Source organism: Culex pipiens, chromosome 1 (genome assembly GCF_016801865.2).
Source record: "Culex pipiens pallens isolate TS chromosome 1, TS_CPP_V2, whole genome shotgun sequence".
NCBI lineage: Eukaryota > Metazoa > Arthropoda > Insecta > Diptera > Culicidae > Culex > Culex pipiens.
The window spans coordinates 77,575,800-77,591,503 of NC_068937.1; the positions used below are offsets into that span (position 1 = coordinate 77,575,800).

The 15,704-nt window shown below is 44.7% G+C and overlaps 1 protein-coding gene and 1 long non-coding RNA gene across 2 annotated transcripts in view; one reads left to right on the forward strand and one right to left on the reverse strand.

Annotated features, from left to right (window-relative positions):
* LOC120430883 (E3 ubiquitin-protein ligase Mdm2-like) overlaps window positions 1-15,704 on the forward strand; it is a 55,344-nt gene that overhangs the window by 5,862 nt on the left and 33,778 nt on the right. The gene's annotated exons all lie outside the window — the stretch shown is intronic.
* On the reverse strand, window positions 1,139-6,202 carry LOC128092385 (uncharacterized). Its single transcript, XR_008211711.1, has 3 exons — window positions 5,595-6,202; window positions 1,863-5,536; window positions 1,139-1,799 (listed from the first exon to the last, which is right to left on the reverse strand). It is a non-coding gene; the product is annotated as an uncharacterized LOC128092385 (long non-coding RNA).

Below are 15,704 nucleotides of genomic sequence, written 5' to 3' on the forward strand. Positions count from 1 at the left end.
GTTTTAGGAAGTACGTATAGGAATGTTTGGATTTTAATGAGTAAATTTGAATTTTTTTTTTTTTTTTTTTCCCTGGGCCTTGTAAAGTCAAGGGGCATGATTTGATCCTAGTGCATTAGTTAAAATTTGGGTATACATTCTTTTTTATAAGCACTATGGACACCACTTCATGCTACGAGAACTCGCTTTGTCGCAGCCCCAGGGCTTAAGCGTTGACCGATAAGCTGTCTTCGTGAACTAGGTAGTTCTCCGATAGTGAAAATATCACAATTGCACAAGACACCGCTGCTTCTGTGACTTTTTCACTATCACAATGTGGGATTTAGGTGGGAATTTAGGATAGATAATTGATTTTTTGCTTACCATTAGCATTTAAAAGAAATATGTATGCTTTCCAAATCTATTTGATGATAAATTTAGTTGCAATTGTTAAGTTAGAGTAATGCTGTCAATAAACTTTGATTGATGTAGAATACTAGGCATTCTTTTATGTCAAATTGTCCATAGAGTCTCGATCAATCAATAATGTAATGATATCGGACAAAATTCGTTGATCTGTTGAACTAACGGTTTTCGGATTATGGTTGTATTGACCATTGTTGCGAATCGAGGAACTACGGATCTTTTGACGTAAATGGTCATTTCTTTTTCAAATCGCGATTTCTATCCTATTTGTATATCAGTTCACAAATTTTTTATTGTTTTTTGATAGAAGTAGTACTGCAACAGTAAAAGGAATGTTTAGTTTTGAACATTAAGTTTAGAGGATTTTAGATTAAAATTTAGATTTTCAATCCAAGTAGTTAGCAAATGAATATTTGGACTTATATGAATAATTGAACATTTTGGACTTATGAATAACACACAACTGTGCATTTATTCTAGAGTCAGATCCATACAGCGTCAGTGTTTATTTGGTCGAAGTGTACTAATTCATTGGCAGATCTGATTCTAGTTGTAATGTACGACAAGACTACTGACGGACGTGACAGGACGAGGGCCCAGTTTAGAGGTTTCAACATCAACGATGTGCGGCTGGACCACCCTCCCAAAAAAAAAAAAAAAAAAAAAAAAAAAAAAAATGAGTAAATTTGAATTTTTTTTTGCGTTTTTTGGAATTTGTAATTAGTTGGATTTCCTTAATTATTTTAAATTGTAGTTTTAGAATTTTGTTTATTAAAATATTGTTTTTTTTTGGAATTTCAGTAATGCTTGGCATTTTTGCCTGAATTTTAAAATTATAGACACTTTGCTCAATTGAGTTAAGACAAATTCATTCCGTTTATCCTACTGCTTTGTCCCGGGACCAAGGTTGGCTGGTTAACAAAATACACAAAAAGTTTCTCTGGTGTTATTGATTCACTGATTCGTTAGAATCGCCGCGAATGTTCGTGATTATCCTTTGATCAGGAACCTGGCGCGCCGCATGGCGATCGCACCCGGTGCCTGGAGCTCGCGATTTCGCACTAGGCCAGATCGGCAGCATGTTCGCCAACAGTTTCCAGATCGGAGCTTGCCAGGTTAGTACCAACATCAGATAGCGGCAATCTCTGCAGGTTTTGGGTCTCGTTCAGCAACAACATGCTCTCGTTCGGCAGCACGTTCACCACCAGGTTGCAGTTCGTAGTTTAGTCCTGCAAGCTGCGGGAAGGAACGACCGAAACAGCGATCGCGATGGTAGTTGCCCTCCTTGCGACTTGATCGGTTATCGTCCATCTGGATAGAATCCTTCCTCGAAACGTACTCGCTTGTACTCCTTCGTTCTATGGGATTCTGCTTCGTACAGAGAGCTCGGCCACCTGAAAATAATGATGAAAAGCTTAAAACAAAACAGAATTTTTATGAAGTAATGTAAAACTTACCCAAATACAGTTATTTTCCAATTTGTCCACCATTTACACGCGAATAAATCGAAAACAAAAACAAAATCTGCTTCTCGTATCATGTTTTGAACGAACAGCTGATTTCGATGTTTACAAACATCGTTTGTTGGTGTGCGAGAAACTCGCACGAAACTAGAAAATAATCGAGTGCGGCACTCGCACTTTCAGTTCCAAGATGGCGGCAAAACTCGTGCGGCACCAGCGCTAGTTTCTTCAAACAAACACTTTGACAGCTCTGAGTGCGGCACTCAGTGCGGAACTAGCCCTCAAACGAACGTACCATTAGCCGCCGTCCGGTATGGTCCGGGTTATGGCCATGAAGTTTTCTTCACAATTTACATTTAATTTCTGTTGAGATAACTGGAACAGTACTCTGGCAACACTGCCATGCCAGCCAGAGTAATTGCACTGGGCTCTTCGGTGACAACTCAGTTGTCATCCGGAGATGTCAACAACAGTCTCAACTGTTTTTAATCTGTTGTTATCGTTATTCATATTGTGATTCGTTCTTGTTCGTCCAGATCTTGTTCTGTGTGGTCGTGGAGAATGTCTTCTCCCGACCTGTGTAAATAAATAGTTTTAATCGTTTACGTCGTGTGTTTTATTCGTGGCCGGTGGCCACGATCAACTCCACGGGGCACGTCGTAACAGTGGCGACGAGGTGTTCTTCGCGAGTTTGACCCGGTTTGAGCGGAAGATCACCGGACAAACTTGCTTCCCACGCGGGGGAAGAAAAGTGCGATGGAGGAGGCAGCCATCGTGTTCGTCGTGGATGCTGCCAAGTTGTCAAAACGGCGCAGCAGCAGAAGCTGCCGACGGACTTCATCCTGCCAATCCACCAGCAACTTCTCCAGCAGCAACTCGTGACCAGCAGACTCCATCAGCGGCTCCAACAACAACATTCGCACAGGTGCGACCCACAGCAGCGGTTCCAGCAGCAACCGGTGAGTTCGCAGCGATGTCGTCAGCAGCCGTGTTGAGCGCACCAAGTGGCACGAGCATCGTCCTCCTCCAAAGGTCCCGCCGACGCGGTCGACCGTTCCGCTTGTAGTTCAACCCGCGGAGGCTGCACGGAACGAAGGGTGAAGGACACGCAGCCGGAATTCGTCATCCCGGCCAAACATCCAACTCGTCCGATGGCGTCCATCAACGCTCTCGCCGTCGACGGTAAGATTGGGTGTGCTGACGTCATGAAGCGGACGGCATCCGATGACGTCACAGCAGTGCATCACAGCACAACCACGAACCCGGTCCACATCAAGGCGCACCGGTTCGTACTTCGGCGGACGCAATCGTCTGCGGCCAGTGCCACCAAAAGTCCCCGTCGTTTCTCAAGCGTTAAAAAAATCGAAGGGGGAGAGAAAGAACGCACTGGAATCTTCAAAGCTGACCAACCACAGCATCACCTTCAGCTGGTCAGCAACGTGCGGTCGCGTGAACGAGCAGCAACAACGTCTTCATCCGAGTCGTCCGCCAGATGCAGTTCAACATGGTGTCGACTCATCGTTCATCAGCCGGGACGTTGTCGTGTTGCGGCCGTACTACCAACGAATTGATGACGTCGTGTTCAGCGCAGCCAAGTGACATCCACCAAGGTTCGTCGCTGTGGGTCCTGCCGGTCCGGTCCATGATCCGGATCTGATCGTCGTCATCTTCAACCACATCTTCCGGCATCCGTGAGGTGCAGCAGCACTGACGATCTTCCTGTTCCCGAAGACCGCTCGAGTGACTCAACCCACAACATTAAAAGGGGGAGATGTTGAGATAACTGGAACAGTACTCTGGCAACACTGCCATGCCAGCCAGAGTATTTGCACTGGGCTCTCCGGTGACAACTCAGTTGTCATCCGGAGATGTCAACAACAGTCTCAACTGTTTTTAATCTGTTGTTATCGTTATTCATATTGTGATTCGTTCTTGTTCGTCCAGATCTTGTTCTGTGTGGTCGTGGAGAATGTCTTCTCCCGACCTGTGTAAATAAATAGTTTTAATCGTTTACGTCGTGCGTTTTATTCGTGGCCGGTGGCCACGATCAACAATTTCCGTTCATTTTCACCTCAAGTCACTGATGGAACGATTGGCCACTTACGGCATCGGTTTCGGATTGATCAGCAGTTGCCGGATCATGTCATGTAACGTCTCCTAGGACATCCAACCACCGGAAGCAAAAGGAATCAAGTCGAGACTGACCGCGATGGCGGTAAGCGTGATAACGGTGATAACTACCGGTACCGTACCGGACCTGTCAGTTAAATCGAACATAATTGAACCGATATGTGCCGGGGTTAATTATACAGACGCAAACCCTATCCGACTCGGACAGATCTAGACAGGCTGGCGGAATAAGCGCCAAAAAGGGCCAATTGCGAGGAATCTGGCGAAATAAATCAGCGCATACCCGGAGATGAGCGAAAGAAGAAGAAAGAATGACCCCCGGCGATTCCGATCAAGAAATTTTTCTTAATCGTCTCCAAAGCCATCAACATCTAGACGAGCGAGTTGGTCTTCGACAAGTCACGACTAAATATTACTGGAGGTGGAAACCTCGATTCGCGTGCGAGCGAGCTGGCTCACTTTTGTAATAAAATAACGAATTATTTTCAAATTTTATTTCATACATTTTAACACATCATCTATTGAATGGATTTCTTTCAGAACTGTGCCTGAATTTAAAAGTATTGCATAGTATTTGATTGCATTCTAACTCAATTTATTCGACCATAGAGATTCTTCACATTTTGGTTCACAAATACTTTTGGTTTGACTTGCTTTTCCCAAAGATTGTAGCGATCGGAGTTCCCGAACCTGCTCCTCGTGTACACAAGATGTCCTCCTTCCGCTTCTCTTCGCTGATCCATCGCCCGCGCAGCTCAGAACAGCATCAGGACCATCGGCACGGCCAATCTGTCCAGGTCGGGAAGTGATGACGGCCAGCAGACGTCTAGCGTTGAACTACTACTCCTGGGCGAAATCGATCTTGTTAGTCTTCTGACGCTTAGCGTACTTCTTAAGCAGATGCTTGCTGTCCTTTTGGCTAACACATCCTCCTAGCTGGACTTCAGGTCACGTTTCTTGTCCAGCGGCTGCAGGTAGTGGTTCTCGTACCACTGATGAAACGGCGCGGCATCGACCACGACGTGCCTAGCGTGCATCCCTCCGAAGCCCAGGCAAAGTTGCTGGCGTCCAGACGGTGCGCACAGACCTTCCTGTTTCCACAGCGGTTCGCACAAAATGGATCTTGGATTTGGCGGCCGGGCGTACCAACTTGTACTTCCTTTTCTTGCGGACGGCGGCCTTTTGCCCGCCTCTTGTGATAGCTATTTTACACTTGATTTTTGTGGATGATAACAGCCGGGTCCGGTGGTTTAGTGGTTAGCGTGGTAGCCTCTGAATCCCAGTATGGCCTGGGTTCAATCCCAGACGGACCCGGTGGCATTTTTCGAGACGAGATTTGCCTGACCACGCCTTCTATCGGATGGGGAAGTAAAACGTCGGTCCATTTGCGTAAAAGAGGTTATGAGTGACTCACCACACATAACCTTCGGACGCCTAGAAATGAGCAGAAACTTGCAACAGAGACCACAAAAGACCCGGGGGTCGTTAAAGTGGATTACTTTGCTTTGCTTTTTTAACAGCCTGACGAAATGGTGAACCTAAAAGTAACAATTGTTTTTGAAACAACACAAATTTCCATCAAGAATCTTTTCTCACTCTTTCACTCCAGCGACGTAACTTTCTTTATGTTGGGCACTTCCGTTGCACCCTGCTGGATGAAAATGCGCGAACCTGACTGACTGACACAGTCATGTCTCCTGGTGCACTCCAACTCCAACAACCTGCACCGGTTTCAAAACGATTGCTTGAAGGCGTGATGCTGATAATTAATTTTACGAAATTATAAGCAGAAGTTGGCAACAAAAAATCCACCCGTCAACAGATTTGCCAAAATAAAAACATAAACAAACATAAATAAACTTCCGTTGCACCCTGCTGGATAAAAATGCGCGAACCTGACTGACTGACACAGTCATGTCTCCTGGTGCACTCCAACTCCAACAACCTGCACCGGTTTCAAAACGATTGCTTGAAGGCGTGATGCTGATAATTAATTTTACGAAATTATAAGCAGAAGTTGGCAACAAAAAATCCACCCGTCAACAGATTTGCCAAAATAAAAACATAAACAAACTCGTTTTGCGCGCGCAAATCAGCGCAAAGCAAAATCGAAAATAACAGTGCGGCCAATAAAATCTGTCATACGGGGGCGAGCCGATGCGGTACAACGTGGGTTCACGCGGTTCACAGCTTATGAGCAACGATGCCAGATTATTTATTGGGAAATCTGTATTTTCTTTAAAATAAATCTTTATTTTATCTGTATCATGTCAAATTCGAAGACATAGAAGACATTTTTAAATTTTAACTGCAAATTTAAGCTTTTTAATCATATTAAAGCATAATTCAGTTACTACATTGTTTAATTTTTTTAAAATAATCATTTTAAAAAGTCTGTATATACAGATTTTTGTGATTTTTAAGATCGAAAAATCTGTCAAATACAGATTTATCTGTATATCTGGCATGGCTGCTTATGAGTCATATTTTTTGAAAAAAATGTTCTGAGTGTTTAGTCTTTAAGGGCATCTCCACCGCAGAGATCTAATTGCGTGGCAAACCTATCGGTTGGATCCCCAGTTTTAGCTTTGCTCCGTAGCTAATACACGTTTTCGCACCGCTGGGAGCTAATTTGGCTACCGAATCAAGCCCACCGCGGGGATCTAATTTATTCATTTTCAAATTCTAGCCGTTTTGTTGATCGAAATCAATAAAACTACATTCTAGCAAAATAGAACATGCTTCCAATTGCATTATATGTCCAAATTGTTTGCTTACATCAATAAAATATCATTTTCAAAATTTTGAAAGAGTTCACCCGATTTGCTCCCGACATGTTTGAACCCCAACTTTCGCACCGCGGGTAGCAAAGCTAAAGCTAAATTAGCCTTCGAGTTCATTCAGCGAAGAAAAAGTTCATCGGGGATCCGTCGAGTAGCCAAGATAGGTGCTCGAGAAGTCCCCGAGCTGCCGGTGGCTAATTTTTTCAGCGATTTTTTGAATTATTTGTATTTGTTTTGGTTGAAGGTGCATTTATTTTGAATATCAAATTTGAATGAATATTAAAGAAAGTAATTTAGTTCAAAACGATTTTATTAAATTGAAAAGTTGTGGAATTTATATATTTTTTTGTATTTTTTAAATAAAAAATAATCAACCACATATATTAATATAAAAAAAATATCACCGAAAATTTAAACATTAATGCCCAAAATTTAAAAATAACTAAACTGATTTGAACATTTTAAATTATGTATAAAATATATATCAAGCGAAACAATGTAATTGGTCCAATGTGAGTTTGTAAACAAAGGGTGTATCTTGCTCACGTCAGTGAGGAGTAAGAAAAAATTACGAATACTAATAATAATAATTTGAATAATTTCATTTAAAAATATTTGAATGGTTGTACCGTAAAGGCTGATACGCAGATCCGAAGGAACGCAAAACTCCATATAAAAAAACGCCCAAGAAACGGTCAGGGAAAGGGTCACGAAAAGATTTTTCTTAAGTGGTACGCAGCATAAACGAAAAGTGGCGTTTGACGTTTCTTCACGCGGTGCTTGTTTGCAATATGTTCTCATGAAAAAATCGAAGAATTGGAATTTTCCTTTTTAATAATCTTGTATTCGATATAATAATATTTAAAATCCCCGCCAAACCTCAAAATGCAGAATTTTGAAATTAAAAGGACAGATATAGATTTTTGGTCGAATTGTGGTCGGATTGTGAGTCCACTGCGCTGTCCAATTAGGTTTTACAGCGTGACGTCACGAGCGCACACACACACACGTTTTTACTTAGACTCACGTGCAAAAAATGTAAACAGTGCAGCCGAACTGTCAAATTTCTAACCTAAAAATCGAGTCGGCGTAAAACCTAATTGATCCACACGGACGGGATCGAAATTAAGTAAAATTTACAAATTTACGAAAAACCCGAAATTCTAACATTCAAAAACACAATTTTTATCAAAAATTAAAAAAAATAATTCAAAATCAGGAATTTGAAAATTGAAGAATTGAAGAATTGAAGAATTGAAGAATTGAAGAATTGAAGAATTGAAGAATTGAAGAATTGAAGAATTGAAGAATTGAAGAATTGAAGAATTGAAGAATTGAAGAATTGAAGAATTGAAGAATTGAAGAATTGAAGAATTGAAGAATTGAAGAATTGAAGAATTGAAGAATTGAAGAATTGAAGAATTGAAGAATTGAAGAATTGAAGAATTGAAGAATTGAAGAATTGAAGAATTGAAGAATTGAAGAATTGAAGAATTGAAGAATTGAAGAATTGAAGAATTTAAGAATTGAAGAATTGAAGAATTGAAGAATTGAAGAATTGAAGAATTGAAGAATTGAAGAATTGAAGAATTGAAGAATTGAAGAATTGAAGAATTGAAGAATTGAAGAATTGAAGAATTGAAGAATTGAAGAATTGAAGAATTAAAGAATTGAAGAATTGAAGAATTGAAGAATTGAAGAATTGAAGAATTAAAGAATTGAAGAATTGAAGAATTGAAGAATTGAAGAATTGAAGAATTGAAGAATTGAATAATTGAAGAATTGAAGAATTGAAGAAATGAAGAATTGGAGAATTGAAGAATTGAAAAATTTAAGAATTTAAGAATTTAAGAATTTATGAATTTAAGAATTTAAGAATTTACGAATTTAAGAATTTAAGATCAGAATTGGGTACTAAAGCCCTATGTAAATTTTTTTTATACAACGGTAAAAAAACACGATTAAAAACCATTTCTGATCACTGTTTTTCATTTTAATGCAATTTTTTTTGACAAGACAACATTTTTTCGATGGATCAATTATGGTCCCCTTGGAACGAGCTGTCAAGTAGGAGCTTTTCTGTCAAGAAGGACCGCGAAGTTAATTTTTCAAAATTGATTTAAAAATCCATTTTAAATTCTTTGTGGTCGTACTCAGAAAAATAAGCTTTATCGCTGTAATCAATAATATCAGCAATCTAAGCTTCATTTTAGGACCCAACTGCTCGGATTGCTTGTTTTCAAATCCGTATTGGCTTATTTAAAATGTTTTGCTTGAATTTTGCTTTTTACTCAATACAAATGACTTGTCTCTTGCATGTCTGGCAGTAGATCGACAATGCGTTGTCCAAAATTAATCAAACACAGCCCCAATCTAACCTAAAAAACAAAACTGCATCACCCCAGATTACCAAAAGTCATTTTTCATGCGTGAACTTGCAGCACGGGAGGGAAAATATCTCCAAACTCGAAGAATTGAAATCGAAAAATCAATCATCACTCCTAATGTAAACATTTACTGACGTGAGCAGGATAAACTCTTTGTTTACAAACTCAAATTGATCCCGGAGTTAACCTGAGTTTTGTTTAGATTCGGATGAACACGGATGAACTCGAACCTAAATTAGCTCTCGCACAAGTACCGCGGTGGGCTTGACGCGGGTGCCAAATTAGCTTTGCAACGCAATTAGGTCCCTGCGGTGGAGATGCCCTAATTAGTCTATGCTTTAACGTTGGCAAGTGTTATCTGAAGACTCTACGGTAACCGGCGGGTATGGTGATGGAGCGGTGGGTCAAAGCCGCAAGCAACCTGATGCCGCTTTGATGGAGACAAGGATGGACGACCATTGATTGAATGAATCCGGTGAGATTGTTCCTTTTAAATCTTAATACTCTATTTTATTTGCCTACAGGTCAGTGAGATTTGATTCCGGGCATTCAGTCGGTTTACGTCGTGGCCGTCGCGTTTGATTTTCATCGCCGTCGATTCGTTTATTTCCCCCCGTTGTGTTTCCGTGCATTTTCTGGAGTGTACTTTTCGGGCGGTTTGCCTGAGTTGACAGTTGGTTCTGTGGACTCTTCCGATTCGCGTCGCGCTTGATTTTTGATGCTGTTCTTAATTATGTTGCTTGGGCGGTGTTGCGACGATTGATGTTTCGGAGGGTCTTTTTAGCAAAACTCCTTTTAAGATAATGTTATAGCTGAAAGCTGCAATTAGGATTTAATTGTAATAATTTTCACAAATGTTCGGTCGGGTAACTTACAATTTAGTCTCCTAGTTTAATGCTAATCGCAAACAGACAACTTTTGAAATTGTAGGCTTCTTAGAGTGTTTTAATTTCCTTAATCTAAGATAATTTTAATTAGTAAAATAAGTAGAAATAATTCAATAAATTTCTTAACCAAAGAGCAATCAGTTTAATTCCTTAGGTATCTGATTGAAGTCTGATAATGGGAAAACATAATTCTTCTCTATCTCTACTCTACGTCTACGGTCAACTACTGTGTCAGCGTGACGGTTAGAACCGATTCCGAACCGAACCGAACCGAATAGATTCTATAGTCTTTTTGAGTTTGTCGCGTTTGGCCAATGATCCGAGGGGTACGGTCGGCACAGTCAGCGCAGTCGGCACGGTGTGCCCGCAACATCCTCCCCCACGTGTCGCATGATGATCTGCTCCAGAATCCTCAGCGTAACCAACGTCCAGCAGAGCCAACTTGACGGCTGCTCGCTCTCGCAACAGAGCTTTCGATGTCTGTACATCCGTCCGACGTACTCTGCCATCCTTACCAGGATACGTCCTTGCAACGCGTCCTCGCAACCACCCGTTCCGATGTCATTCCCCAAGTAACCAATCAGCACTAAAAGTAGTAACTGTTTAGCACTAACAGCGCTTTACCTGCAGTTAATAACAGCTGAAATGTTTTGGAAATTGTTGGAAAAGCGCTTTTACAGCTGATTTGCAGCTGATTTTGGACTTTATATTTCTGTTTTAGAGCTGGGCCCCTACTCTTCTTGATCCGGCCCTGCAAAACGTCAAAAAAAATATTGAGAAGCGAAAATGTTGTAATCTCTTTCTCTCTCGTCCATACATACCATACCAATCAGCTTAGAACACCATACGCGGTGCCCGTGCTGTATCAAGAAGGTTGTTCCATGTTGCTCGGTTCTGGGCTGCAGCTCGCCAGTCTCCTAGGTTGCAGATCTTTCTTAGGTCCGCCTCGATCTGATTTCCCCATCGTGCACGCTGTGCTCCTGCTCTTCGGCCTGTGCCGCCATCCGGTCGCGCGCGTTCAAAGAGCATCCTGACAGGATGGTCTTCGTTCATCCTCGCGACATGGCCGGCCCATCTGAGCCTCCCGATTCTCGCCAGTGTGACGATGTTCGGTTCTCCCAGCAGCACGTGCAGTTCGTGGTTCATGCGCCTTCGCCACTCGTTCTGAGCTGTACGTACTCCACCGTAGATCGTTCGCAGCACCTTCCGTTCGAAAACTCCAAGGGCTCGTTCGTCCTCTTGCCGCAGCGTCCAGGTCTCATGGCCATAGAGGGCAACCGGTCTAATCAGTGTCTTGTACAGGGTCAGCTTCGTTACGCGTTGCACTCGATCAGATGTCAAGGTTTTCCGTAATCCAAAGTAGGCGCGATTCGCGGAGTGGATCTCCATGTTGCTCGGTTCTGGGCTGCAGCTCGCCAGTCTCCTAGGTTGCAGATCTTTCTTAGGTCCGCCTCGATCTGATTTCCCCATCGTGCACGCTGTGCTCCTGCTCTTCGGCCTGTGCCGCCAACCGGTCGCGCGCGTTCAAAGAGCATCCTGACAGGATGGTCTTCGTTCATCCTCGCGACATGGCCGGCCCATCTGAGCCTCCCGATTCTCGCCAGTGTGACGATGTTCGGTTCTCCCAGCAGCACGTGCAGTTCGTGGTTCATGCGCCTTCGCCACTCGTTCTGAGCTGTACGTACTCCACCGTAGATCGTTCGCAGCACCTTCCGTTCGAAAACTCCAAGGGCTCGTTCGTCCTCTTGCCGCAGCGTCCAGGTCTCATGGCCATAGAGGGCAACCGGTCTAATCAGTGTCTTGTACAGGTTCAGCTTCGTTACGCGTTGCACTCGATCAGATGTCAAGGTTTTCCGTAATCCAAAGTAGGCGCGATTCGCGGAGTGGATACGAGTCCGGATCTCTAAGCTGGTGTCGTTGTCGGCCGTTACCAGCGATCCCAAGTACACGAATTCGCTCACCTCCTCCAGCACATCGCCATCCACAGCTAAAGGGGTGAGTCTTGGGGGGTCAACGTCTTTTGAGCCCCTCCCTTTCATGTACTTTGTTTTCGTCGTATTCATGGCCAATCCAATTCTTCTTGCTTGCGTCTTTAAGGCGGTGTAAACGCTTTTCACCGTCTCTAGGTCTCTTGCTATGATGTCAATGTCGTCCGCATAAGCAAGAAGTTGGACAGTCCTGTTGCAAATCGTGCCTCTCGTGTCTATACCCGCTCTTCGCACAACTCCCTCAAGTCCGATGTTAAACAGCGCATTGGATAAGCCGTCACCTTGTCGTAACCCTTGCTGCGATTGGAAGGGGTCCGCTAGCTCCCCTGCCACTCGCACGTGACACATCACACGATCCAAGGTAGCCTTGATCAGCCGAGTCAGTTTGTCCGGAAATCCGTTCTCGTGCATGATCTGCCATAGCTGTTCGCGGTCGACTGTATCGTACGCTGCCTTGAAATCGATGAAGATGTGATGTGTGGGCACGTTGTACTCACGGCATTTCTCGAGGATCTGCCGGAGCGAGAAAATTTGGTCCGTGGTGGCCCGAGCGCCAGTAAACCCCGCTTGGTAGGGGCCCACGAACCTCCGTACGTACGGTGTCAGCAGACGGCAGAGGATCTGGGAGAGGATTTTATAGGCCGCGTTGATAAGCGTGATGCCGCGGTAGTTGCCGCAGTCCAGCTTATCGCCCTTTTTGTAGATGGGACACACGACACCATCCATCCATTCTTCTGGTAGTTTCTCCTCCCTCCAGATCTTAGAAATCACCAAGTGGATCGCCCTCGCCAACTGCTCTCCTCCATATTTGAAGAGCTCACCGGGTAACCGATCTTTACCGGCGGCCCTGTTGTTCTTCAGCTGCCTGATCTCCTTCTTCACCGTCTCCAGATCAGGTGCCGGGAACTGTTGGTCAGCAGCGGGCGGTCCAAGTTGGGCTTCAAAGCCGTCTCCATGCGCTACATCGCCGTTGAGGTGCTCGTTGAAGAACTGCTGCCACCTGTTCAACACCTCGCCTTTGTCCATAAGAAGGTTTCCCTCGGCGTCCCGACAAGTGTTGGCTTGCGGCGCATAGCCTTTGCGAGACCGGTTAACCTTCTCGTAGAACTTTCGCGTCTCGTTCTGCCGGAACAGCTGCTCCATTTCGGCGCGATCGCGATCTTCCAGCTGGCGCTTCTTGAGCTTGAAGACCGTTCTCTGCTGTTTCAGCGCTTGTTTGTATCTGGCCATGTTCTCATCAGTTGCGGCTCTCAGCTTCACCGCGTAAGCTGCTTTCTTCTCGTCAAGTAGCCGCTGGCACTCCTCGTCGAACCAGCGCTGCTTTCCAACTCGGACCGTACTACCTTCAGCGGCACTGCCGATGGCCGAGCAATTTCTGCTCCATCCATCGTTGAGCGAGGCAGCGCCGAGTTCCTCCTCCGTTGGCAGGCTCGCTTCCAGCTGCTGCACGTAGTGCTGAGCCGCAGCCGTGTCCTGCAGCCGCTCGGTGTTGAACGGCGGTGGGAGCCGGCTCCGTCGTCGGTGGTACGTCGTCGACAGTTTTGAGTGCATGCTTGCACCCACCAGGTAGTGGTCCGAGTGGATGTCCGCACCGCGGTACGTGCGGATGTTCCGTATGTCCGAGAAGAAACGGCCGTCGATGAGGACGTGGTCGATTTGTGTTTTTGTTCGTTGGTTAGGCGATGTCCAGGTGACTTTGTGGATGTCTTTCCGGGGGAAGAATGTGCTCCGTACCACCATACCGCGGGAGGCTGCGAAGTTGATGCACCGCTGGCCGTTGTCGTTGGTGACGGCGTGCAGGCTGTTCGGCCCGATCACCGGCTTGTACATCTCCTCCCTTCCTATGCGGGCGTTCATATCTCCGATGACGATCTTGACGTCCCTCTGCGGGCAGCTGTCGAACTTCTGCTCCAGCTTCGCGTAGAACGCTTCCTTCTCGGCATCGGATGATTCCTCGTGTGGGCAATGTACGTTGAAGATGTGATAGTTGAAGAAACGGCCTTTAATCCTCAACCTACACATCCGGTCGTCGATCGGCTCCCAATCTATCACACGACTCCGCATCTTGCCCAACACTATGAAGCCGGTTCCCAGCTTATTTTCGGCTCCGCCGCTCTGGTACATGGTGAGCTCCAAAGCATCATCCTCCCACATCTTCGCTCCCTTCCAGCACATCTCCTGCAGTGCTACAACATCGAAGTTGCGGGGTTTGAGCTCGTTCAAGAGAGCGTACTCATACCCATCGAAACGTAGCGATCTGCAGTTCCATGTTCCGAGTTTCCAATCGGTGTCCTTTTCGTGCCTAGGTCTATGCCGTTTGTTCCGGATCCTTATTCCTTCTTGATTGTTCGTAATACTTGAATTTTCGGTATGCAGCCGGATTGGGGCTGCGATACCTAGTCTCGGGGTGGGGCTGCCACCTTGAAGCTACCGAGACCCAGCTCCGGTTTTCTCTCGACACCGTAACGGGGGCCTTTCTCACGAGGCCTAACGGCATAGCTACACCCTCCGAAGAGGATGGAGCCCCCCTTCCCTGTCAGCATACTACCAGAGTTCCCACCGGGGTTGGTTACCCGATCTCTCCAATGGTTACTAGTATCCCGGCTAGCGCCGCGGGGAGGCCAGGGTATCGGAGTTACTGGACAAGAGGCTAAAGGACCGCTTGGTGGGTCTATTTTATTCCTGCGGTACTCGAAGTACCTATGGTACGCCATGTCCAGTCGTTCGCTAACCGAACCTCTCTCGTCCTCCTACCCCAGATCTATTTTTACGGTTTGTTTACTGCTTTACCGACACAGCTTAGCTTGATGGGAGGAAATGGCTGAGAGAGAGGAACAATTTATTTGATGAAATGCTTGGTGTTGGAGACTTGATGCCAGGTACGGGTTGTTGATATTTTCGTTGATCGAACCATGAACGCTTGCCGTCACGCCTAAATTAGCGGTGGGATCCGGGCGCAGTTTAAGTAATATAAGAAAGTTGCATTTCGTACTGGGAATGTGCCAACTTTGTCTCGAGACTTTAATCAATCATAAAAAAGGAGCCAAACGTCGGTCTCGGACAGATTTATCAACGGTGCGTTTGTAACCACGAAACAACATTTCTGAAAAAAAAACCCCAGGAACAGCACGCTCAACTCTCAACGGAGAACCATTTCAAAATTATTGCTTGAAAGGAATCACTCATTGTGAAATTGTGGTTCTTACGGTGGAATCCTTGTTGGAATCCCGATGTAAACATCTGCAAGTGTCATTTGTGTTTGACTGGCCCAAAAAATGCCAGCCTCCATCCTCTAAGGAATCTGTCCATCAGAAGTAATTGTTGCCTTTTTATTGTGTTACACCACAATTTACATTGAATATCTTGAACCTAAATTTAATCATGCAAAATATCCAAATTCTAAGCTGCGACCGACAGCCGTTTCTTTTTTCCTCAGCTGGTTTGTTTAAAATTTCGTGAGGGATGAGCGAGCCAGAGATATTTTGTTATGGTTTTCATCATTCTTTCTCTTTCACATCTCAACTGTGTTGCCAGTTTAATGAAAAAAAATGAAACAGTGTTGCTGGTAGCAGCATTAAATAGGCTGCATTTCAGCATATGCTAGAGCAGTTGATTTAGAGCTGATTTGCTCTGAGATTAGCTATTTTAATGCAGATTAGCT